The sequence below is a fragment of the Dermacentor albipictus genome, chromosome 2 (genome assembly GCF_038994185.2).
Source record: "Dermacentor albipictus isolate Rhodes 1998 colony chromosome 2, USDA_Dalb.pri_finalv2, whole genome shotgun sequence".
Lineage (NCBI taxonomy): Eukaryota > Metazoa > Arthropoda > Arachnida > Ixodida > Ixodidae > Dermacentor > Dermacentor albipictus.
The window spans coordinates 129,027,344-129,052,499 of record NC_091822.1 but is presented as its reverse complement, the minus strand read 5'-3'; the positions used below and the strand labels follow the sequence as shown (position 1 = coordinate 129,052,499).

At 45.1% G+C, this 25,156-nt stretch overlaps 1 long non-coding RNA gene across 1 annotated transcript; it reads left to right on the top strand.

Annotated features, from left to right (window-relative positions):
• The first annotated feature begins 549 nt into the window (after window positions 1-549).
• On the top strand, window positions 550-24,069 carry LOC135897378 (uncharacterized). The gene is made up of 3 exons (XR_010563031.1): window positions 550-634; window positions 12,225-12,276; window positions 23,801-24,069. It is a non-coding gene; the product is annotated as an uncharacterized lncRNA (long non-coding RNA).
• The last annotated feature ends 1,087 nt before the right edge of the window (window positions 24,070-25,156 follow it).

Below are 25,156 nucleotides of genomic sequence, written 5' to 3'. Positions count from 1 at the left end.
TATGACTTGTTTAGAAGCAATGCACATATTGCAACTTTTGGAAGCCAGTTTGTTGTGTGGTCTCACTCGGAAATATTTATGTAAAGACACCTGGCAGTGAAAAGTGAGCGCAATATCAGCTTGGACGCTTGCTCATATCACCTACATTTCAGGCCCCAAAGCTGAACGCCGCTACTTGCTCATTATTCACGTAATTCCGTAGTGGCAGAAATTCGCTTGTGAACTCCTGCTTCTTTTTTGGAGTCTACATCAGCGAATCTGTAATAACAGACTAGCAGGTACTATCTATGGGCCTTCGCAATGCTGTCCCTGTACTTTTCCGCGCAAATCCATCAGGCCCATTGTGTTAGGCTAGCGAAGGCTACTTTCAGCGAGCGTCAACTGGATGGGTGCTTCTTGTAGGACAGAACAATGTGTATTTCATGTATCTCTGCTAAGGCGGCTCCTCGTTTTAAAAGAAGCTCCGTTGAAGGCCATGTAAGGCAAGCGTGAGGAATAATGCCTCAATAGAACATCAAGATTTTAGAAGAACCCAGTGGCAAATAAAAAAAAAACGACAACTGGCAGGTCGATCCTATCTTGCGATGTCTGAACTGAATGCATCCGTGTTACTGGCACTTTTTATACTTTCGACGTAAGTATCACAGGGTACGCATATGTTTGATTTGTTCATTGGCATTATTGAGTTTCATATTGCTATCATACTCATTTCTTTTTACTGCTTTAGTGGCATATCCGCAAATTTCGTCGATGACTGGAAATATTGCCCGCAGTATCTGATTTGTGTCGATGTGTTAACGGCGTTCTTTGTGAAATTTGGATCATTGTCTTTTGGCTTACGTGGCTTTCGGGTAAGGAAATAATTCGATAGAGAGGGGGCGTACAAAGTCCTTATTGCGCTTATACCTTAATATTAACTTCATCAATCCCTGTGCTGCTGTTCATAACTTGAGGGTGACCGGACATATGTGCTTCAACCTACCGTTATTGTTTTAGAGTGCATCTACTAGGTGCCCGTTCTTGCGGCAAGCGTTGGCGTCGTCTCTCTCTTGGCGTCCTCGTAACCGAGCGAACGAGCAGCGCCATGCTGCGCACGACTGGCTTTTCGCCTACGAAAGATACGCGATGGCGCCAGCGTAGCGCACGTTCTCTCTACGGAAGCAGAGTGCTGCATGAGCGTAAGACCCGCTGTGGCGGCTGCTCTGAATGGCACCCACGCGTCAGGACTAGCGAGACAGTCACGCGGCACTTCACTCCGTTTTCAACGTGCCGCACCCAACAGATTGTCCGCGTTGGCAACAAAATGGCAACAAACTTCTTCAGATAGACAGAGGGGGGGGGGGGGGGGCTCCACGAGAGGTTGGGTCAATGAAAACGCCCAGAAAGCGATGCGTCTCAACATACATCTTGGTTATTGTACAATGACATTTGTTGGCGCGTAAAACCAACCAATGCGCACTTTTCAGATGACACACTGAGGCCTTGTTCTCGGAGATAACACGCCGTCATCGTTGCCGCCCGCTGGATCCTAGCTCGTACCTGAGGATGAGTCACCGAAGAGGCCCAGACGCAAATGTCGTCTGCGTATATTGACACGTATAGTTATCTTTATCGGGCAACCACGTTTCGCAGTCTAACAAAAGTAATCGCACAGCGTGGGGCGCGCCTGTATGTACCGAAGTTTCTGGAACGTTATCGATGCTTCTATCTGCTGTCTGTTGTCGCTGAACGTTATGTTATCTGATTGCATCACTTGACGCGAATGGTGTAGAACTTTGTGGAAGGCATGCGGGTCCGAACGATTAGTCTGGAACATTCGATGACTGCTCTATAAAAGCTTACGCGCTTGACCCGCTGATCAGTTTTTCCGACGATCGCCGACCGTGTTCGCCGCTATCGTTGTGTGTGCTATAAGTGTAGCCTGTTTTTGTGGGCACAGGTTCGCCCAATAAAAGCTAGTTTTGTTTTCCACCGTATTGCTTCTTTCTTCACCGTCACTACCACGTGACATCTGGTGGAGGTGCTGGGTAGTGACGGTGAAGAAAGAAGCAATACGGTGGAAAACAAAACTAGCTTTTATTAGGAACATGAACACGTGATAGCTTACGCTAGCCGGTCGTTGTCAAAAGCGGAAGGCAATTATTCCACAACGGAAAAGGAATGCCTCGCCATCGTTTGGGCTACAGCGAAATTTCGCCCCTACCTATATGGCAGGCCATTCAGAGTGGTCAGCGACCATCACGCGTTGTGTTGGCTAGCTAACTTAAAGGACCCTTCAGGACGGCTGGCACGGTGGAGCCTCAGACTACAAGAATACGACATTACTGTAACATACAAGTCCGGACGAAAACACTCAGATGCCGATTGCCTATCATGCGCCCCCATTGACCCGCCGCCGCAAGATAACGAGAATGACGACGCCTTCCTTGGAATAATAAGCGCGGAAGACTTCGCTGATCAACAACGAGGGGACCCGGAGCTAACAGCCCTTGTCGAGTATTTGGAAGGGCACACCGACGTTGTCCCTAGGGCATTTAAGCGTGGACTATCTTCGTTCACGCTTCAAAACAACCTACTCGTGAAGAAAAACTTTTCACCAGTCCGCGCCAACTACCTTCTTGTTGTTCCGTCGGCGCTGCGTCCAGAAGTACTGCACGCCTTACACGACGATCCAACCGCTGGGCACCTCGGATTCTCCCGGACGCTGTCGAGAATACAGGAAAGGTATTACTGGCCGCGTCTGACCGCCGACGTCGCCCGTTACGTTAAGACATGCCGAGACTGTCAACGACGCAAGACACCACCGACAAGGCCAGCAGGGTTACTACAACCGATCGAACCTCCTCGTCGACCATTCGAGCAGATTGGGATGGATTTGTTGGGGCCGTTTCCGACGTCAACATCCGGGAATAAGTGGATCGTCGTGGCGACGGACTATCTCACCCGCTTCGCTGAAACAAAAGCTCTACCGAAAGGCAGCGCAGCCGAGGTGGCGAAATTTTTCGTCGAGAACATCCTGCTGCGACATGGCGCCCCAAAAGTCCTCATTACCGACAGAGGAACGGCTTTTACAGCAGAGCTCACCCAAGCCATTCTGCAATATAGCCAGACAAGCCACAGGAGGACAACTGCCTACCATCCGCAAACGAATGGTCTCACGGAGCGCCTGAATAAGACCCTCGCCGACATGCTAGCGATGTACGTCGACGTTGAGCACAAGACATGGGACGCGGTCCTGCCGTATGTAACCTTCGCTTACAACACGGCGGTGCAAGAAACAACACAGATCACGCCGTTTAAGCTGGTTTACGGCAGGAACCCGACGACGACGCTTGACGCCATGCTGCCCCACGTCATTGACGAAGAGAATGTTGACGTCGGTAGCTATCTCCAGCGCGCCGAAGAAGCCCGACAGCTCGCCCGCCTGCGGATCAAGGACCAACAGAGGACCGACAGCCGATACTACAACCTCCGACGACGCTTCGTCGAGTACCAGCCCGGCGACCGTGTTTGCGTATGGACCCCGATACGCCGACGAGGACTCAGTGAGAAACTACTCCGACGCTATTTCGGACCCTACAAGGTCATCCGACGCATTGGCGCTCTGGACTATGAGGTCGTGCCAGACGGCATTTCGCATTCACAGCGGCGCCGCGCACGATCTGAAGTGGTCCACGTGGTGCGCCTTAAACCCTTTTACGGACGCTGATAAACTTCGCCATTTTTTTGTTCTTTTCTTTGCTACGAGTGCTTTTGTTCATTACCTTCGTTTCTTTGCAGCATCGGGTCGATGCTTTTTAAGAGGGGGGTATTGACACGTATAGTTATCTTTATCGGGCAACACGTTTCGCAGTCTAACAAAAGTAATCGCACAGCGTGGGGCGCGCCTGTATGTACCGAAGTTTCTGGAACGTTATCGATGCTTCTATCTGCTGTCTGTTGTCGCTGAACGTTATGTTATCTGATTGCATCACTTGACGCGAATGGTGTAGAACTTTGTGGAAGGCATGCGGGTCCGAACGATTAGTCTGGAACATTCTATGACTGCTCTATAAAAGCTTACGCGCTTGACCCGCTGATCAGTTTTTCCGACGATCGCCGACCGTGTTCGCCGCTATCGTTGTGTGTGCTATAAGTGTAGCCTGTTTTTGTGGGCACAGGTTCGCCCAATAAAAGCTAGTTTTGTTTTCCACCGTATTGCTTCTTTCTTCACCGTCACTACCACGTGACAATATTGAGACATGAACTGCCTGCGGTAGGTACTCCGCTAGTCCTACCAGGACAAGGTTGAACAAAATAGGGCTCAACACTTCACCGTGAGCCACACCACGGCAGATGTTGTGGTCTGGAGTTGGGCCGTCTACCGTCTGTAAGAAAAAGCAACTCTCAGTGAAATAATCCTGAATCCATTGATAATTCCGGCCACCTACTCCGACAGCCACAAGTGAGTTCATTATGGCCTCATGGGCGACGTTGTCGTATGCTCATTTTATATCTAGAAAAGGTGCCACTGATAGGCACTTGAGGCTTTCTTTATTTTGGACCCAGGTTACGGTGTCAATGACGTTGTCGATGGACGAGCGACCTCGACGAAAGCCCGTCATGGCGCCCGGATAGATGTTGAATCGTTCTAGGTACCATTCCAAGCACGCAAGAATAATTTTTTCATCACTTTGCTGACGCATCTCGAAAGCGCAATCGGACGATATGATGAGAGCTCAAGCGGAGACTTTCCAGGTTTCAGAATAGGGATAAAGCGGCTCGATTTCCATTGTTTCGGAATGGCGCCGTTCTGCCAAGACTCATTGTAGTAGTTGAGCAGCTCATCACGCGCGTCATGTCCAAAGTGTCATAGGGCAGCGTACGTGATGCCATCAGGTACGCTGCGCATATAGGTCCTGGTAATGAAGGATGCCTGCAGGTCGCCAAAGCAGCACCGAGGTCTGCGAGTGAACACAGCACGCTCATTTCCGGTACACGTTCCTCAGGGATCTCCTTCAGTGCTGGGTTTGTAATGACGGCCATCGACCCAGCAACCCGTGCACAGAACTCTTCAGCCACTTGAAGTTCCGAGCTGAGTTGGTAGAGGGCCAGAGCAGCAAAGGGCTTCCTTTTATGCGGAGATGAGTGAAGACCCCTAACCGTTCCCCATATGTGCGAGAGTGATTTTAGGGAATCAGTCGACTCACAGAAAGTTTTCCATCACATGTTTTACAATTTATCCATATGACGCTGCACTATCTTTTGTATGCGTCGTGAAGCCCTCAGATCCAAGACGGACTTCGTGCGCCGATACATCTTCTCCGCCTTTCGGCATGCCGCATGCAGCCTATCCAGTTCCATGTCCAAGTCTGTTCGCCTTGCTGACCTTCTAAGCGAGCAGATGAGTGTTTTCAATGACTCTGTGATTGTTTCTTCGTTAGTCTGTGAAAGGCCCTCCCGACATGTGTCATCCATATCCTTCTTAAACTTCGCCCAATCAACTGTACACAAGACTGTAGAGAAGTGTTGCTCAACACCTCTAATTTTTATGTACGTAGAAATATGGTCGCTTCCATGTGTTTCTATGTTCGTAAACCATTGGACGCCCGAGGCAAATTGTCGTGACACCAAAGTTAAGTCCAAGCAGCTGCTGTAGGTCGTGCCTCGCAGAAATGTAGGGCTGCCGTCACTCACACAGCCCAAATCATGGTCGGCAGCATAGCAGGCAAGACACCTGCCTTTGGAGTCAATGTTAGTGCTTCCCCATAGCTGGTGATGCGCGTTGAAGTCACCTGTGAAAACCCAGGCGCCATTGTTCACTAGTAATATTTTCTTAAGTCGTTCGCCGTCAAAGTGACCCTCTGGGGATATGTATGCTCCAATTAATGTAAATGACACATCCTTCTTTTGGACATTCAGGCAGACATATTGGTTGTCGTCATGAGGCTCTACCACATTGGTGGCATATGTAAAGTCTGTACGGATGTAAATGATTACTTTCGTGCTTGCACCGCATGTGGACGAGACGAAAGATTCGTAACCGGAAAGTCTGAGTGGAGTTGATTCATTTACTTCGCAAATGACCAGTATTGGGAAGCGATTTGTAATAATGAATTGGCAGAAGTCTACTATACGGGTCCCTAGACCCCTGGCATTCCACTGAAAGATGGACGCACCTTTAACTTCAGTGCAGAAGGGGACTATTGGTCGAGTCATGATGCTTAAACAATGCTAGCAAGCACTGCATATAGTGCTTCCAGTATTTGCAGTGCACTTCGAGCTGCTGCTGCTTGCAGTTTGTCCAGTATAATGCACATTGTATTAATCAGCGATTGCAGCATATTAGCCACCTGCCTGCCTTTGTCACACAGGTCGCCGACAGTAGACGTCGGGGGTTGTCCAGCAAAAGTTCGCTGTGATTCTGTTGCTGAATGCTGTCGTTTCGGTAGAGTCGGCCAAGATTCGGCAGATGTGCTCTTCTCAGTGGACTTGCTCTTCGCGGTCCTTTCCACAGTGTCTGGCTGGGGCGGTGGAGGAGGAGGAGGTGGGATTGTAGGAAGTGGCATGCGCGTCGCAGAGGCAACAGTCTTCCTTTAGGAGTGCCGGCGGCGTGATCATACATCTCATCGCTGAAACAACTTTGCGAAGCAGTTGTTGTGCCATGCGCCTCTTCACGTACTACAATAACTCCGGTCATTATCTCACACATGCCCCGAGCTACAGCGAGAGCATGAAATCGGAAGCTCTGTGTTACAGGTCTGCTTAAAGAAAGAATTAGTAGAAAAATTTGTGGGACAGACGTGTAAGGAGACAGCGTGCCGCAGAAATCGCGCCAGCGCCGTTTGACTAAATTTTCTATGCGTCTGCAGATGTTCCATGCGTTTGCAGATGCAGTTGCAGATGGATTTTGTGAGCCTATTTCCAGACCTGCTTTTTCATCGCAGTGTGCAGAATTTCATATTTCAGTGGCGTTCGCTGAGCAGAAAATTACTGCTTCCTACTGGGCCCAACATCCTCAATTAGATCATACTTTCGCATTAAGCGAGCTTGAATGAGGAATCGCATCATGTCGCCACACGTCCGCTGCTGGGCCGGACGGCATTACGTGCCATATGCTAAGAAACCTCGGTCTGACTGGTACAAATGCTCTCCTAGACATCTGTAATAATTTATCGATAGAAGAAACTGTACCTGACTCTTGGAAAGTCACTCGAATTATACCAATTTTAAAACCTGGTAAGACGCCCTTCTGCCTTGAATCCTTCCGCCCTGTTATTTTGACAACTTGTTTATGCAAAGTAATGGAGAAAATGATTGGCGCTCGACTTCAATGGTGGTGTAATGAAACGGATGTGTTGTTCGACTACTTGGTAGGTTTTAGAAAACATAGATGCACAATGGATGTAATATTAGATATAGTAACCTGTGTGGAACACGAGCGTGCACGTGGAAACATGACGATAGCAGTATTCCTTGACATCGAGAGGCCATTTGACACTGTTAGCCACGTTAATGTTCTGCTAAGCATGTTGGAACATGGAATGTCTGGCAGGTTCGCGGGCAACCTATAAAGCGCGTCCCGACCGCACGCATACTAGGTATGCACATCCAGGAGAACAACGGCATAACGCTAGCCTCAGAGAAATTAAATCACGTTATAAGAAGCACCGCATCACTCATCGCCAGAGTAGCGCGCAGCAAAGATGGTTTCACAGAGGACGAAACCTTAAGACTGGTACAAGCCCTCGTCATCAGCCGTGTCACGTACTCGCTACCTTATCAAGTCAAGCGCAAAAGCGAGACAGAACGCGTGGACACTCTTATAAGAACGGCGTACAAAACGACCTTGCAGCTACCGTCAAGCACAAGCACAAAGAAATTACTAGCGCTAGGCGTATACAACACCTTTGAGGAGCTAGCAAGTGCCACGCTCATAGCGCAGAGGGAGCGCCTCAACAAGACTCAACAGGGAAGACACCTTCTTCAACGGCTAGGGTACCCACTGACACCTCAGTACTGCAAAGAAGAAACACAACTCTTGCCTAACCACATTAGAGAGAACATTGCAGTAGACCCTATCCCCAAGAACATGCACCCCACCCACAATCAGGAGAGAAGAGCAGCGCGTGCCCGCATGTTGCACAAACGTTGTTTCAGAGACCCGGATACGTACTACACGGACGCTAGCCCGTACCCCTCGTCGCCACTTTGCGGGCTCAAATACACACTCGCCGTTGTCAATCAGGGGAACCTGGTAGCCTCAGCCTGCATCCGCGCCACATGCAGTGCAGCAGCAGAAGCAGCAGCAATCGCTCTCGCACTTCGCGACGCTGAGAGCAAGGGAAGGTCCGCCCGTGTCCTCACTGACTCACAAGCGGCTTGTCGTTTATACCTGAATGGAACACTCCCTATACAAGCCATTCGAATCCTAGGTCGCACACTACAATGGACCCACGGTATCGTCTGGTGCCCCGGGCACGAAGGCCTGCGGGGCAACGAAGAGGCGGACTGCGCAGCTCGAGGTCTCACTAGCCGAGCGGCAGACCACACCGTTCTTCAGCCCCCGACAGACCGACGAGCGACCCACGAGTTATTAACGACAGGTCAACAAATACTGCAGAACCAACGGCTCGGAAGAACGCAATACGCTCCCCCACACAAAGCTCTCAATAAACTCCAGGCAAGGGACTGGCGCCGCCTGCAAACTAACACATACCCACACTTGTCTCGTCTACACGCAATCTACCCAGACAGTTATACGTCCCGAACATGTCCCTGGTGTAGCAACCACACAGCGACACTCGCGCACATAACACACGAATGCACTGACCATCCGGGCGACGCAATTTCGCCACGAGTCACAACACACACACTCACTACGTGGTCTTGGGAGGCGAGACTCTCCGAACTGGACCTGGGAAGCCAACTGGTGACCTTCGACCAGGCCCGGCGAGCCGCGATCGCCACTGGAGCCTGTCAGAGGGAACCACCCAGGAATAAACCGCGCAACGGTTTCTCCAATAATAAAGTTCCTCCTCCTCCTCCTCGCGATGCATTTCTAAATTTTCATCAGGTCCCAAAATTTTGTTCAGATGGGTGAAAGAAAGAGTGCTGAACATGTTGCCAAGCAGGAGGTCGCACAGGGAAGCGGACTCAGCCCCTTTCTTTTTAACTGCGTCATGGCTGATTAAACAAGAAGGCTGCCATTACAGTTAAGGTTTTCTCTGTATGCAGATGATGTGTTTATTTGGACCATTTGGGTCAAATGCTCAACTAGTTCAGAGAGCATTGCAAGGCGGCATAAATACCATTAACCAATTTTCGAGGCAGAAAGGAATGGTTCTATCCCACGCAAAAACAGCTGTATTTCCTTTCTCTCGGCCGTAGTTAAAAAATGTCACTCTCAATATGGAAGGACAACCTCTAATGATTGTCACACAGCATCGATTTCTTCTTATATTACTTGATAGGCAGCTATCCTGGGCACCCCGCATAAAGAACTCGAAAACGAGGTCAATGCCATAGTGAATGTGCTTCGCAGACTTGCAGGCACGTCATGAGGCTGATCAGTATCGTCCATGCTGACTGTTTACAATGCATTAATACGACAATAAAGTGCGTATTCCGCGCCAATCTTACACGGACTTTCCTACACGTCAGAAGAGCGACTTCAAAGACTTTTAGGTAAAGCACTACGCATATGTCAAGGAGTTCCGCGATCGACTTCTAGCTCTCTTCTAATAGCTGAGGGTCGCCAATCACCATTTCCAGTTATGCGTACGACAGAAACATGCAGATATTATTTCCGTCTTCAAACACAGCACAAAAACCACCCATTAGCTCTAGACATAATGAAACGAGATAGAAGTTATGTTCATATAGAAATTCGAGAAAATCTTTGCATATTGCCAAGAAATTAATTTTTGAATTAAGTCGTCGAATATCCTCCATGGCTGCTTGCACTTCAAAAATCGAGTTGTCAGTAGATGGGACATTCAGAAAAAGAGACTTGTTCATTCAGGCTGCTCAACAGCTAACACCTTACCAGATATATGTGCAATATTCAGGATACACACAGGTCTGTGCAGATGGCTCCCATACAGCAACTTCTTCAACTTCATCATTCGTTATACCGCCCATCAACAAACAAGAATCATTTATGTTATCTCGTGCGACTTCATCCACAACGGCTGAACTCATCGGAATGCTATGAGCGATAAAATTCATATTGTCAGTAAGACATGCCCAAAAATGGGTAATTTTCAGCGATTCACAGGCAGCTCTAACATCACTCTGTAGCACAAAAGAAAAAACATTCAGGTATAGTATAATATACGAAACACTTAAACACCTCACAAAGGCAAGCGAAGCGAAACATGCAATAGCATTCTCTAGGATACCAGGGCATTGCAACATTCCTGGAAACACAGCAGCCGATGAAGCAGCACGACAAGCACACTTCATAGATGATGCGGTTCCCCTCACAATATCAAAGAATGAATTACGCTGCATTAAAAGGAAAACATCTTTCAAAATGTGTTGAAACACTTGGTTTGACCAGAATTCAAAGATCTCGGTCTTATACAATATTGATCCGTTTATTGAATTCAAATTTTCATTGTAATTAGACAGAACTATGAAAACCCTTATTCATCGATTAAGGCTTGGCACTGCCTACACAAAGCATTTCTTACACAGAATTGGCTGTGCGGAAACCCCCGAATGTGATTCTGGATTTGTAGAAGAAGATATATATCACATCCTTCTAGGTTGCCCACATCACGACACACCAAGATGCCGACTTAAATCAACCCTAATTAAATTAGGCCGCAGACCTTTCAGTTTAAAGAAACTTTTGGGTCTCTGGCCGACAACGTCGTTGCAGAAGAGCGCTTTAAAAGCACTAAATACTTTTCTTAAAGACAGCGTCATCATTGGACGTTATTAACGCTTTTATTGTTCCTTTCATTTCAATGTCGCTGCATATATGCATGTGTTTGTGAAATACGTTATTTTGACTGTTCTGTTGTAACTATCCATGATAAAGTGTTTACGCGATGTATGTCCCAACCCGCTGACTATAGCCTGTGTTATTAGGCGACAGTATCGTTTATATTTTTGAGAGATTTATCTACATAACTGTGGAGACATTTACCTTGTATATTGTATGTACGATGTGTTTATTACGTCACAGTCTTCCTGTGAAAACGTTGCGTGATAAGTCCTGGTACTTCTGTGAAAAGGTTATTTGATACGTAATCTTAAACCCTGTATGCTCTACGATGGAACCATTCAAGAGATAAGGAGTAGCCGACGCCTTAAATTGTGCGTCAACATCTCCTTATATCATATCAATAACAAAAGAAACAGTAATGCGCCCGAAGGAATGGAATTGAATAGCATTTTTCTCGCTTAGAACGAAATGAGTGTTCGGTCCTTGTGGAAGACAAAACTTGAACTTTCCGATTCTTATGGGTTGGCTTGAAATTCGATTTTATAGCCCATAAATTTAATATCATTGTGGTTGTCATTTCCCTTCGGGACATGCCTCCACCTTTTCACAATATTATTGATGCTTTCATTACAGAATTCTTTAAACTTCAAGTTATTTTCTAACAGATGATGGCAGCACCATTAAGATGTGCACTTTGATTTGCTTAATTAACTCGTGTGTGCGTTTCCGGTTCACTACCGATGTGTTTTATTTTTGTTTTGTTTTGCTACAGTATATAAAAGCCATGTTGTGGCATAGATTGTGTCATGGTTCCCAGCTTGTAGTTGTTGGGAAGCTAGTTGTTGTTTTGCGTTCCTTCTAGTTTGTTAAAATATGCACTATCGCGCTAGTCTAGTAAATGAAAGCAAGAGTTCCACAGCATCCGTAATGCACACCTCGTTAGGTCTCCTTGACAGTGTACTTGTTATTTTAGCCTTTTTCTTCTTTCAATGATTTTTCGTACCCTCCGCTTAACCCAGCTGTCATGCGCCATACGGAAAACTCCGTTAAGAGTACCAACGCCTCGAAAAGAAAGCTCATGCTGCATAAAATTATGTGTTGGACAAGAGAAGCAAATAAAGTATGCTGTAGAATCAGTGAATGTGCTTTTCAAGGTTAGGTGCCAGGTCACACAAGAGGCGCGTTTCTGTGACGTGCATACAGATCGTAATGAATTGTTATGCGACTGCAGTTTTGCTGGCGTGGATTTCTTATACGAATAAAAAACCAGCGCCCTTTACCCTTTCAGAACACAGATTTCCTATTCATACAGTTATTGCAACTTGGAGTACATTGGCATGGTAAGAGGTTTTTTTTAACCATGTTTTTCGTTTCGTTGAAATTCCATAACACATTATGCTTGCGTTTCTTCCTCCTTAACGCTCAATATTCTAGACGGCTGGAAATAATTGTTTCAGAATTAAGCAGTGTGGCATGCGAAGAATTTCGCGGTCAGAATGTCCGTCCAGATATTGTAGAAAGATCGACATTCCGGCTAAATGATTATGACTCATACTCGTTAGCGCACACACACAAGAAAACAAAAACGTAAGGATAATAAATGGAAAAACGCTGACTAAGCAGGCAAGCCTAATTGGGAAAAAGAGGGAATACTAAAAGATCAACCCTCCTGTGAGACAGAATCACATTTGAAAAAAAGACTAGCGAACACCAAGTGATCGCAATTAAAATTTAATCACACATCTCTTCGAATATATACCTTGGTCGTTGAAAGTTTATATTAGGCAAACAGACTATTGCATAAGCGAGCAGTAGCGGCAGCCTATGAGCAAAATGAAAGGTCCGCATTGCTCATATCCGCTTACCGTCTCCCAGGCGATCTTACGCTGCTCCTCGAAGCCCTCCGAACCACCCTTGGGGGCGAGGCCGCGGAAAATCGCGCTTCCAAAGAACTCCCATGGACGCGAGTACATTCTATTCGCCGCGATTCAGCGACGACAGCAGCTGAACACAGTGGCAGACTCTCGTTAGACATACCTGTTCTGCTCGATGGTCTCCCTGTTAGGGCGTTATTACACACAGAGGCCGTCTAGTCAATCTTCTGCGGTAAACTAGTGGCCTGACTTAGGAAATTTAAGCTTTCACGTCTTGGTCTAGAATGTAGATTCGTACTGCTGACGGGCACATCGTAACATCACCGGGTAAGTGCACAGTAAGAGTACAAATACGTGGGTGTACGTTTCCGGCCAGCTGCCTTATACTCCGCGATTGTTCTCTAGACGTCATCTTCGGCGTCAAATTTCTGCGAAAATATGGAGCCATTGTAGACCACCGGAAGCGCACAGTGACTTTCTCGACCAAAATAGCAGCGAACAGCCTCGACAATTTCTGTCGTAACGCGCTTCAGGTTTACGCCGACAATGTAACGTTACCAGCACGCGCAAGTGTCATGGCAGCGGTCATGGACGACGTACTAGGTGACGTTGAAGATGTTGCAGAGGGAAATTTCTCCCTTATGCTGTTCCATGTTGTTTGTGCAGCCCGCAGTCTCGTCATGCTTCGAGGCGTACGTTCTGCGCTCGTCGTAATAAATTTCAACCACAAGCTGCAGAACCTATTTCGTCATACTGCTATCAGTTTCGCTGAGCCCTTAGCAGGCATTGCAGACTGCTTTGCGTCTGTGAGAATGGACGGCCCATCTGCGACGCTCAACAATATTGACATTAATTCAGGCCTTTCGGAGGAAAAGCAGAAAGCGCAGCGCGAATTGTTACTTCGGTTCAAAGACTGCTTCGCATTTTCCGAGGTACGCCCGACACCCATCACGAGACACCGAATAATCATGTAAGACGATCGTCGTCCCATACAACTATGCCTCACCGCATTTTGGCTGAAGAGCGCAACGCGCTTAACGCACAAGTCAAATATATGTTTGACGATGGCGTTATACAACCGTCCTAAAGCCCGTGGTTGTCGCCGGTGGTCCTCGTCAAAACGAAAAAAACGGAACGTTTCGGTTCTGTGATGACTGCAGAAAGTTAAAGAAAAATTATGCGGTTTTACGTGCCAAAACCACTTTCTGATTATGAGGCACGCCGTAGTGGAGGACTCCGGAAGTTTTGACCACCTGGAGTTGGTCCAAACTTCCAGTTGGTCCAAACGTGCATTTAAATCTAAGTACACGGGTGTCTTCGCATGTCACCCCCAACAAAATGCGACCGCCGTGGCAGGGTTTCAATCCCGCGACCTCGTGCTCAGGAGCTCAACACCATAGCCACTGAGCAACCATGGCGGGTGACCACAGGCAGTTGAATAATGTCAGGAAAAAGACGTCTACCCCTTCCGTGGATGGATAACTCATTAGACCGACTCTGGCGAGCCAGGTATTTTTCATCGATGCATCTGAAGAGTGGATAGTGGAAAATTGAAGTTGACAAATGAGATCATAAAAAAACGGCCATTGTTACCCCGTGTCGAGTGTACGAGTTTATTTTGTGCTCCCATTCGCTCGGTGTTCTGCGCCGTCCACGTTCCAGAGAAGGATGCACACTGTCCTGACCAGTCTAAAGTGGCACAAATGTTTAGTGTACCTAGATGACGTCGCCTTAATCGCAGTGACCTTCGAAGAACATCTGAAGCGTTCAAAGGCGGTACTTGAGGCACTCCGCTCCGCTAATCTCACGCTAAAGCCAGTATAGTGTCACTTCGGTTAAGAACAGCTAAAGTTTCTCGAGTATGTCGCGAGCACCGACAGCGTTGACCCCGACAAAATATCCGCTGTTGCTACTTTTCCTCTCTGTCGTACAAAGAAATCGGCATGCTGCTTTCTCAGTGTCTGTGCGTGCTACCGCCGCTTCATCGCCAATTTATTCCGGATCGCTGAAGCGCTTATTCGCCTCACGCGAGAAGACACACCCTTGGTTTGGACTGATAAGCAAGAGGCAGCTTTCACCGAGCTGCGGCAGTGCCTACAGGAACCACCCGTGCTTGCTCAATATGAAGAGGACGCTGACATTGAGGTGCTTACCGAGGCAAGTAACATCGCTCTTGGCGCTGTACTCGTTCAACACGAGGAAGGCGTTGCGCGAGTGATCCGGCCCTTACGCCATCTGCACTCTTTCACGTGCCAAAATCAGCGACCCAGCACCACCACAAGTTTTGTGAGCAAATTACACTTGCAAATGTGCACAGCGTCGGCAAGACATACAGCTGGACAAGATGGCGTGGGATTGCTTAACCCCGCACCCTCAGTGTCCAATTATTTTTCAGCACCATATCTTGCAGAGCACGCATCCCTGTAGCAATTTCTTTTTAGCGCTCAGTCCTGATACGTAGTGGCAATATCAGTTCACGGCCAATGGCAGCGCTCCGTATGAACACCCACAATGGCGCAAAGGGGTAGCCGCCTGCAGCTCGAAACAGATGAGTAGGCCTCTGTTTGAAAAGAGGGTTTCTGAAGAAAATTTAAATTAGCGCTCCGCTTGTGAGCTCCGCGCCACGCATGACTATAAAATTTGGCTGAGATGTTCAAAGCAATGTATGCTATCTGCGGAATGTGCTTTTCAATTAGGCTGAGAACTTGTAATGGGCCCTTTAAAGGAATACACGCCCTTGCACATTTGTTGAAACCGGGAATTGCTTACCTTGTTTATTGATGCGACTAATGCAATAGCTACATCATGAGGGCACGCATTTTAGCGAAACATCAAAAGATTATGCACGGCTTCAGTGGGCGAATCGCAGTGAGAAGGCGGAGACAGTACATGGTATTATTTCCCGAAGTCAGCATTTCCTTTCGACGCACCACACATATGTGATAAATAAGACAACTGAACGAGAAGAAAGGCGGCTAACTGAGGTGCCCGATAATAATTAATTATAGCATAAGAGGCGAACAAACAGTCACCAAGGTCAACACAAGGGAAACCACTTGTGCTTATTAACTGGATAAAATAAATGATAAATTAATGGAAATGAAAGTGGATTGGAAGTGGAAATGGGAGTGGATCTCTTGTCTTTGCATTACGCGTGATATGCTCTACCAATTGAGCTACCGCGACGCCGTCTTCACATCCACTTTCCGGAGTATTTATATGTTACTACTATAACTAACCCTGGAAGTGTTAGATGCCGCAATAAAGACAGCGTCGCTTTCAGTGCAGCAGTAGCTCAATTGGTAGACCATTGCACGCGTAATGCGAACACGAAGGGTCGTTCCCCACTTGCGGCAAGTTGTTTTTTCATTCAGTTTCATTTTCATTATTTCATCATTTCTTTATTTCATTTAGTAAGTACAAGTCATTTCCCCTGTGTTGTCCTTGGTGTTTTTGTTTGTTGGCCTGTTATGCTATATACAGGACAGCTGTAACTTGAATCACTTCAGTGTGGTCAGGCCGTGACCTGTTTACTGAAGCAGTTTCTCCACAAGCGCTATTTTGCAGCTGTGCCTGTCGTCTGCCTAACCAAAGTGAAGCGAGAAACCTTCTGCGACGTGTTTGTTACTTCTTAATGCCATGGAAATATGTAGCTAATGGTTCCTTGAAGCTCAGCACTTTACTAAATACCATCAATAAAGGAAAACACCTGGATTGCCTGAGAGAACATAAGACATAACAAGTCTGGTGTCTGGAAATAATCTATCGCCATTTGGAAAGAGACAAGAGGTGCTGCTGCTGATCAACACTAGGCACTTGCGGTCGTGCTACAGGGAACACCGTGGACTATTTCTGGCTTAGCGAAAGACAAACATGCACTTAGTGTTTGGCGCAGTGGGCAAAAGTGCGTTCAGTTGTGCAGTACCTTAGGTCACGGTGAAATCAGGCCAGTGGTTTACACCATCTTATCTCATGTATACTATCTTAGGGCTAAAGGATGAATGATTTTATTCAACGGAAGAACTAGAAAGTTTATGAAAATTTCAATCGAAGGCGTCTTGTCACCCATAGTTTCTGTCAATCATGCGGGCAAGGCTGTGTGCATGAAAAGATACACGGAAAACTGTCCTCCCAATATTCACGCACCTGCCTTATCCATTAAAGAGTAGCACTTAACGCATACCGTTGGAAGACAGCACTACCTGGCATGCATACATGTTTTCCAAGAGTGCACGCAGTGGACCCACACAGCAATCCCTACAACGTTAGGAGCATTTACATCCTATTATGCTACCGCAAACACCGAGTGAGCGAGCCACCCAGTGAGTACACAAAACGCACAGAGTGCCACCTATGCCATCATGTTCCAGCTCAATAGGATCCCCATGTCAACCAGGTGCTCACACTGAGCAGCCCGTTGAGTTACGCCCAGGTAGTCGTTACTCATGCCACATCATCAACAACCGCTGCAATGAGCACGTCCTATCTGAGAACAGCGGTCTCCACGGCACCATGGAGTATTACGTATAATGAATATCCGAGGGCTGACAAGTGTGGGCTAGTCCTCAGCGTTGCAGTGTTAATGATCTGTGCCAGTGTGTTAAGGTGCGTCGGCAGTGCCAGTGCAAGTGAGCCAAAGCACCCGCATACAACGTCCCCACCTGTCATGCTCCCCACGGAAAAAAAGAGACTGACTGAACTTTGTGAAGGTGGCAGTCACATACTTTTGGTCTTGTTCTATCTTGGACTTTCTATCTTGATGCTACTTCAACATTTATGTCGGACGGCACCTGGGGACGCCCCATTATTACTATAAAACATCATTTTTTTGCATGCGGCAGCCGTATGTAGACGGACTACAATGCCTTTTATTCAATGTTTATTCGTCCCGTTTGTGGCTGCGGCATATTAAAAGCCACATGAAGTCTCTGACTACACAACACTGTTATAGTGAAAAAGATGAACTACAACAACGCCTCTAACGTGCAGATTCATTTGCTCTTTCCCCACTGGGAACTGTAAGGATTACCATTTGATTAAAGTTGATATACGGAAGCTCCTCGTTGCACAGAAACTTTTATGCTAAATTTTCAACGTTTGCGGTGCTGCTTTGAATGAATGCATCGTTCTAACGGAAAGACCATACCCATAGTTAAGCAATATAGATAGGTGGCAGTATATATAAACAAAGACGTACTGATGCACCAATCACGAAAATCTGAGAACGAAAGGCAAGTTGAACGCGGCAAACACGATACATAGAGCACTTTGGGCCTACAATACATACGAGGTGGTGCGAGGAATTCGGAAAGGAGCAACGGTGCTGGCATTTGGGGAGGGGGGGGGGCGGCTAGCAAACGCCAATCTGTGCTTACATTCAGGCATCTTGTCGGGGTTGGAAGGAAGCCAGCGATCGGACGGCTGTTTGGTTCTTAGGGTCCACGGTAAAGCCAAAAATGTTACATTGCAGCCCGACATGGGTTGGGCATCATTTGAAAACAGAGAAGCACAGAACAAAATTAGTTAAGAAAGACTCTGAAACACGGGTGCGTCTAATATACACAAATATTTGAAATTCAAAAGTGCGGACACGGCATGCAGGAAAAGTCGAGAAAGTTAGATACCAAATACAGTTTAATACAAATTGTAAACTCACAACGAAGTGTCATGAAAAATAAAGTGAGAGAAACAGAGACAGTGCACTGGATGCAATGAATGAAACCGAAAGAAGACCACGGAGGTTTACATGAATAGAAAGAACGAAATTATAAAGACAAATTTGTAATATAACCCAAAAGCCAGTGCCTTGCTATTTGAGGCTTAGGCTAGTTGCCTAAAGGCAAAAACATACTGGAGCAAATATTCGCAACAAGATGAAGACTGGGACTGCTGCACGAACAATGCGGAGCCAAGTCATCACATCTTAATTCAGTGCGAAGGTATTTAACCAGTGATACCCGTAGGCAACTTCCACTTTTCCGTAGCACTTCGATTCGAAGCGTATGGAAGCATTAACCGATCAGTAGTGCAGATATACTACAAGATATTTAGAATATTGGAGCAAGAAACGAAGACACTTATGGGACGAAGTTCATTACCATCACAGGTGAATTGTTCAAGGTATATATAGATGTTTTTTTTTTTTCAAAAAAAGGAAGAAGACGACATGGAGGCGATATGCTAGACTAATAAGCTCGCATAGTTTAGGCGAACAGCTCAAGCAGGCAATAGGTGAATATGTCAGCGCCCCGCTTGCAAGGGGGTGCTAATAAATTACTATTATCGGGGTTGGAAGACATGGTGCGTTAATTGTAACGCAAGTTTCGTTCCTCCAAGCCACCGACAGTGCACGGCGCTTCCCTTCATAAGTACCACAATTAGTTACTTGAATGTCACTGCTCCTTTGCAAACAAGCAACTACTACTTGCTTGAGGTATCGCGCCCACAAAAATAAATTATATGGTTTAACGTTCCAAAACCACTTTTTTATTTTTAGGCACGCCATATAGGATGACTCCGGAAATTTGTACCAGCTGGGATTCTTTAACGTGCACCTAAATCTAAGTACACGGATGTCTTCGCACTTCGCCCCCATCGAAATGAGACCGCCGCGGCCGGAATTCGATCCCGCTATCTCGTACTCAGCAGACCAACGCCATAACTACAGAGCAACCAGGGCGGGTGCTGTGCTCAACTGATTTTCTTGATTCCCTAGAGCAAGCGCGAGCTTTTCAAAATAATTTTTTTTCTTTGTTTGAGCTTTTTCTTGTGCAGTCTGGTGTCGTCGAATGAAACCCTTGTTCAAAGAGCAAAGCGGAGACGAAACAATCCGTCGTCGAGAGGAAGCACAAACCGATAAAATAAAGATATACGCATGTTTCCGGAAGGCAGGCTAGTAAGCTCGCGGAACGAAATCATGTAAGTCATTAATGTGCAGCTTTTTTGGAGTGGGTGTGTGAAATGAAACAAGGGAACACGACTTTAAATGGCGATCCACAGTTAGGCAACATCAATAGTCAACATCATGCGGCAGAACAGTGTTATTTCATGCGAATGTTCTTGAAATACAGCAAAATTTTGTACTCTAAACGGCACAGCAGATTCGAACATGGCATCTGATACGTTACGCATTTTTTCTGAGCAGAAAAAAAATTGCTTCTCTATGCGACGTGCTAACATGCCGTTCTCAAGAATAAAAGTGTCTTCTAAGCAAGACTGGGCTGCTTCACAGAAGTTAATAAATTCCTTTTGTTCTGAAAAATTTAGTATTGCTGAAAGGGGTGCGCCATGTGACAGAGAAAGACTGGGGAAGCTTTTCGGTTATGGGCTCAAAATCTTCACGTGATAAAATCATGACACCAATATAAGGTACGTATTGACGACCCGGGATTATATGCTACTTATATCTATCCAAGGAACACAATTACTAGTGTACTGCTGAGGTTCAGGTTATGGGCAACTCCTGTAAAGCACCTTCTAGTTAAAAACACCAATGCCTCCCTGGCGTGGGCAGCAGCGTAAACAAAACATAATTCGACTAAATTGAATTGCACGTGTCAAATGTGTTTCCTGCTGCAGTGATTTCTTAACTAATACAATAATAAAATAAAACTTTTATTGCCTGAAATAACCGAGAGCGCTTGTCCTTTCCTTCACTTCACTTTGAAAGTCTACCAATTTCACTGAGACGGCTGACGCTGGCTCAGCTTAGCTGCTTAGCTGGTTCAGCTTAGCAATACCCACAACTGCATGCGTGTTGTGGGTATTGTTGAACATAGACCGCGTTGTCCTTGCCCTATGCGGCAATTTCCGCTTTTATTGAATTACCGGCCATGAGGAACTTCGGAACCATTGGAATTTGCGAGGTGTCAAGGAACGACTAATGCAGACGAGCTCCGATCTGAAGACGAGATGGCCATAAGTATGCTTTCCCTGTGATTGCTTATTTGTACAGTTAAAAAAACGTTTGGAAATATGCACCAACTCGCCCAACAACAAATTGTTCTAAACTATATAAGGAGAGAACCTTCATGGAAAATTAGGGCACATAACAGACCGCATAAAGGAGGGCGGAAGGGGAAAACCAGAGAGTGTTGACATCACCGCCATGTTTGTTCTGTTTGTGACATACTTTTACGCCGTCTACCGCCCCGGGGCTGATTGTAGGCCGGATGTAATTGTGACGTGATTTTACACAGCAAATGGGAGCCATATGGAGCTTCCATTCCCTGACGAGGGCTTGACCCTGGCTGCGGCCGCAACGTTCTCATGAGGCGAAATGCAAGAAACGCTCGTGTGAACTGATTATTGCAGGCGTTAAAGTACCCCAGCTACTCAAAATAAATCCGGAGCGCCCCTACAGCGTCTCTCATAGACATCATATATATCTCACTTCAATGTGTGCAATAAGAATGTCATTATTGGAAAGTTTTATTTTACATTTTGGTGACACACAAGGGTCAGAAAAATATTTATTGCAATTGTTTTTGTACAAATATATATGAACTCAAAAACCGTTTCCTTCGGATCCTGCTGAGCCATATTCGGCGAAGATAACCCTTTTTAAAAAAGTATGTGAATATCTGGCAGTTGTTTGGACAATATCTGTTAGTTAGGCCATCATCTATTTCTTTTTTCAATAGCATAACCCTACTGCGGCATTTATTGCTCTGGCCACAACACACCTTAAAGAAGATTGAAATAAAAACATAAAATACCGTGGGTTAGAATAAACAGTGCCATATCTCGCCAGGTTGCAAAATTGTAACTCTACGTGTCTATTTACTCTGGCGCTAATTTTTTTTTTAGTGTAGGTGACTGATCCTTGTACAATGCATATCATTCATTTTGAATATTTTACAAAATAGCGTCTAGAAAAGTAGCAACAGGATCGGTCAAAAAATGAATATTCAGAATGCTATATTTGTGAACATAAACGTTCGACAACATGATTACCAGCATGTCTAAAACTGGAATTTTTCCGTGCACCTTTAAGAAGACAAAAGTCATACCCATATTTAAGAAAGGTGATAGGCCTATTAGTACTCATCACTGACCTAGTTCTATGTTATCCTCTGCTAGAAAACTCATTGAGAAGCTATTTGTTAGTCGCTTGAATAATTATATGAAAAAGTTTAATCTCTTGAATAACTCCCAATTTGGTTTCTGTTCAAGTAGCTAAACCGACTTGGCGGTAAACTCATTAACAGTCTGCACTAAGAATTCTATTGACAAAGGACTTAGTGTTGGTTCCATATTTTTAGACTTCTCGAAACGTACGACCCAATTAATCACGGGATGTTACTGAAGATTGAGATGCGTATGGAATAGCAGGTCCAGCGTTAATCTTTTTGGGAAACAACTGGTGTAACAGAGAACTAATGGATTATTTATCGGGCAAGTTTTCAGACACCAAAACAATTAATCAAGGGGTCCACAGGACTCCATTCTGCGACAATTATTATTTATTCTGTACATAAATGACCTTCCGCAACATGCTTCACCTTCACAATGCATGTTGTATGCTGATGACACAACTACCTCAGACTCATATATTTTTAACCTCATCAACTCATAAATTAAACAGTGCGTTAGCTAAAATTTTTACTTGGTGTCGCAGTAATCACTAGATTTTCAATCCAAACAAAACTAAATTCATGGTTTCTCGCTCCGCTCAAAGAAAACTACCATTTTCACGTCAGATTTTCCTTGACCCGTACTTTATTTCTACTACTGACTGTGTATCATTTCCTAGTACCTACCTCGATCAACAACTAAAATGTCACAAATGTATCGCACAAGTTAACAAAATAATTTCTTTCGGTATACGAGCACTCATAAACGCTAGAACTTGCCTCTCTACTCCTGCTCTCTTTTCACTTCACTATGCATTCATTTGTAGTCATTTTAATTACGCGATTGCTGCATATGGCAACACATATCAGTGCCACTTAACATCTGTTCAGTACATACAAAACCAAGCAAAACCAATTTCTAACTTCAGTCGAGATAATAATGTTATCATACGCATAGAGTATAAGTTGCTGACAACTACAGATTCATTCGCACTCAACTTAATTACTTTGCTAGTTAGATTGATTAATAAAGATCTCACACACAATTTCATTTCCTTAGATTCCTTGAAGAATACCATCCCTACTCCATTTGCTCAGAAAAAATTATTTCTTTCTGCCTAAAGGTTCTACTAATTACGTTGAGATGACAGCATCATCCTGCGCTAACAAAATGTCCAATTCAATTCCCTACCTAATGAAAACATCATTTCTTACTGCATTTAAGAAAACGCTTAAACCTCTTCTTTTAAATAAGAAATGCTGTTATGATTTATTTTATTTACTCTGTTCTCTTGTTTGTTTGTTGCTTTTCTTTCTTCTTTCTAGTTTATCTTGTTGATTTTTTGGACGTGATAACAAGGCACTGTTAGGGTTTATGGTAATTTTGCATGCATATTTTCAGTGTTAGTCTGAATTTACATTTTCCTATCACATATTGGGGCCATAATGACACAAACTTATATATATATATATATATATATATATATATATATATATATATATATATATACATATATATATATATATATATATATACATATATATATATATATATATATATATATATATATATATATATATATATATATATATATATATATATATATATATATATATATATATATACCCGTTTTTTTTCTGTTGACTTCGCTAATTCTCTATTCCTCTGCTAATTTCGAAATTTGTATCCAATAATCACATAGAGAGAGTCCCGGTACGGTCTTGTGACCTTAGGACCGTCTTCTGCATATCCTTCCTGTTGTAATCATGCTTTGAAAAAACAAATAAATGATTGATTTCGTTTGATTTGAAAATCATAAATAAAACATGAGTGATGATTAAGTCGAACAGACTTTTGATTCGTTGTTCTATTCCACTGCCATACCTGACATTTTTATTTTCATGTATCTTTCTAGGATTGCAGTTCTGGCAATCACACCTGCCCACCAGGTTGCCAATGCAGTCGTTACACACCCGTTGGAAGGAAAGTCGAAAAATGGTTGTGTGGTCCACATAAGGTTAACAGGTTTATGTAGACTGCCATGTATGCTTCATAGCACGTGATGAAAACGAGATTCGGGCATCCTCTTTGAACTACGATTAGTTATAAAAAACAAGGGTGCTGATCCAATGTACGTGTTCGAGTCCACGGAAAGCGAACTTTGAGGAAAAGGGAGAAATAAATGCTTTACCACTTAGGGTGATGCGTACAATTCATTTTACTTCCATCGCGTGCCATAGTTCTGCTTATACACAGTGAAGGTATTGGCTAACATATACCTTTTGTCCCATCGGCATATACATGTGGATATATTTAGGAGTTCTGTACGTCTTCTGCCACTGTTGGTTTGCCCATTCCGGAGTGGCACATGCCAATTCTGTAGTATTAGCACAGAATGAGCACACACTTAGTGATACACAGTGAATTGTTAATTCATAAAAGGCAAAGTAAAGAATAGGAGTCACTGAGCGTAATGAGCAATTCGATTATAAGGTCGATGTGCATTATAGAAGCCGATGGGCCGATGGTATCGGGTCGTATTTATAGTAAAAATTTAATTTTAATGCGAACAATTCGCCGAGTAAGGTCACTTATTTGTGAGCGAGCCTATCTCGCCATTTTCGTGCGCCAATCCCAGTGATAGTGGCAGCTATCTTGCCGGTTTAATCAGCCGGTCACGGTAGTAGTGAGGGCTAAGTCTAGGTGGCACAGGCCAACCGCGTATGTGCCTTTGAGTGAAATGGTAAGTGCATTGGGTTCCGAATCAAGAAATTTGTCATTACTGGGTAAGCTGGGTTGGCATTACGTGACTGAGTCCTTAGAGGCGAGCTGCATGCCCGGGCTTCACTATTTCGAACTTTTCCTGCCGTTCCTATTTTTAGACAAAATACAGAGGGCCTCATCCATAAGAGGGTCTCGTTGAAAGCGGATCCTGGTAGCTGAAATCACAAGAATAGGTGCCATCACATCGGAGGCTACGAAGAAATAGCTCATTCTTAGCACCCCCCTTGTGATTGTACCATTGTCACCCCGATGTCACTTAGGTGAAGCTTAGCCTTATGTGCCTTGCTGACAAATTCGTCCTTCTTTGTGCGGGAACAGAATCTAGCCACGATGTTTTTCTTGTCTTGCACTTTTGTAGGGACCTGATGAGGGACATCGATGCCAGCAGCCATTACCGGGCACCCAATTTTAGTGCCAATGGTTTGCATGACTGCGATGCAGTCCTCCCCTTTGGTGCAGGGGACGCCCCTGACCTCAACATTGTTCA